The sequence below is a fragment of the Penaeus monodon genome, chromosome 36, assembly GCF_015228065.2.
Source record: "Penaeus monodon isolate SGIC_2016 chromosome 36, NSTDA_Pmon_1, whole genome shotgun sequence".
Classification (NCBI taxonomy): Eukaryota; Metazoa; Arthropoda; class Malacostraca; order Decapoda; family Penaeidae; genus Penaeus; species Penaeus monodon.
This window is the reverse complement of record NC_051421.1, coordinates 29,809,723-29,812,222: the sequence shown is the minus strand read 5'-3', so window position 1 is coordinate 29,812,222 and position 2,500 is coordinate 29,809,723.

Below are 2,500 nucleotides of genomic sequence, written 5' to 3'. Positions count from 1 at the left end.
ATACATACATACATATATATATATATATATTATATATATATTTCTATATATATATATCATATGTTATACTATACTATGTTTATATTACATTTGCGTTGTGTCTGACTATATGTCTTCTAGTTTTTCGTCCGTTTACGTTTCTGTTATGTTTGTTGCCTCGGTCTGTGTGTTTCTCTCCTACCCTTGTTATGCTCTCTCTCTCTCTCTCTCTCTCTCTCTCTCTCTCTCTCTCTCTCTCTCTCTCTCTCTCTCTCTCTCGCTACCTCTATGTATGTATGTATGTATCTATCTCTATATATCTCCCTCTTTTCTCTCATTCACTCTTTTTCTTTCATAAAAGGGAAATAAACACCAACAAAACCCTCTCCCCCCACCCCACCCCAGCCAGTGGCCTACCGCGGCCAGGTTGCATAGTTGGCCAAAGACGGAACGACGCACCTTGGAATTACCTGAAACAGAAGGGTATCATCTCGCAGTGAAAAAAAAACAGTGTATTCTCTGTCCATAGTTGGAGGCACATCTTCATATAACGTTTGAAATTTATTCGAAGGTAAACACAGTCATTGGGAGATCGCTCCCTCCCCCTTCGACTCTTGCTTCCCCCTCTCATCCTCTCTCCCTTTTCTGCGTCCCTCTCTCTTCCCCTCTCCTTCTCCACCTCTCCTTCCCTTGCCTGCTTTTCCTTTCCTTTCGATGTCTCCTTCTCTTCTCTTTCCTGTTCCCGCTATTCCCCCCTCCTGTGCTTCTCTCTCCTCCCCTCTCCTGCTTCGCTGTCCCCCTTCTGTGCCCCTCTCTTTCCCCCTCTTCTGCTTCCCTGCCCCTTCCTATTTCCCCCCTCTCCTCTCCTCTCCTACTCACCCCCTCCTCCTGTGCCCCCCCCCTCTCTTCCCTCGGCGTCTGGGGCATTGGCAATAACCTGCAATGTGATCAAAATGTTGCATGTCAACTGGCCGTCTGTTGCACTTACATTCTGGTCATTATACTGCGATAAATTTAGTGTCCCTGCACCCGGGTGACGGGAGCCACGTACTGGCGACAGTTTTTAATTATTTGTGGGAATGAGGTCTGTTGAACTAAAAACCCAAACGAACACACAAGCGGGTACCCATGCGTGCAAAACACACAATCACAAATACACAAATACAGTAATATACACACATGCATGCACACACAAACACATTTTCACATTACGAACTAGACCAACACTCATGCTATACATAGTCCCACTGCGTATGAAACCCCCTACTTGCACCAAAGCACATAAAACTACATACTCCTGCATGCCCCAGATCACATAAAAAAAATACATTCACGTGCATGATAATGAAGGCAGTCGCGTTTAACACCAACTGAGTGTCACCTGCATATCCGTTCATTAACACACCTGTACACTATCTCCCTTCCAAATTGAGGCGCGAAGAATTATCGTTATTATTCTCACCGCACTGCCGAACCCTCCACCTGGGTTTCCCCTCCATACTAGCAATGTTATCGGATCGCCATTGTGTATTATTTAGGATATTTGTTTGCCAATATTCAAGGATCTTTAATAATTCAACCCGAATAGTGATCCCGTACGTCAGGCGACAATCACGCGCTGTGACACACGCCTCCCCAGTGTCGCCAGCAGCACTATTGACCCCCACGATCATATTCTGGAGGGTGTGTGGGGGGCGGAGGGGAGGGGATACAGGCTACATTTTCTACTGGTAAAGACACGAAAAAGAGAGAGAGAAAAAAAATAATAATAATAATAATAATAACACTAATTTTCAAAAATCACATTCACTGCAAATACTCCGTGAGTGACGTCACTGCAATTTACGATAGCAATAAAGTAGTTGCGATAGTTTTCCTTGAATCATTGGATATCTCGAGTTTCTTATTGAAATTAAGAACTCTAGTCACGAAAGTCACAGGTGGTGTACATGTGCGAAAAAATGCAAGTTCTACTCTGAGAATTATGGATGCTTAACACTGATTCATAATACACATAAACAGCATGGAAGACCTAGATTTAACGACACTGGAAGAGAAATATGTAATAACCACATCCTAACATGTGTAGTCCGCACAGCCTACGGGGAAGTGCACATTACGTGTACATAGCCATAGCTCGTACACATGCATATACACAAATGCATATATACATACATACAAAAGCAAACGCATATACAGAAACACAGAAAAATACACACACAAAAATGCTTACACGTGCAATGACGTACGTACATATGTACACACGAGCAAGTACACAAATACCAAAATAAAACTTTTTTTCTGTCAATATTTATAGCATCTCACTTTCATCAATTGTAGTTATCAGATATCATTTCTTCATAATAGATAATATCTTTTATCATCGGAATAGCAGTTAATATCCGCATTTATTCCTATTAAATCAACGAATTAATTCAACTTTGTATCTGTTTAAGTATAAGTGAAATTATATACCAAAAAAAAAACATACACGTCAAATATATGTTGTTTACCTTGCTTG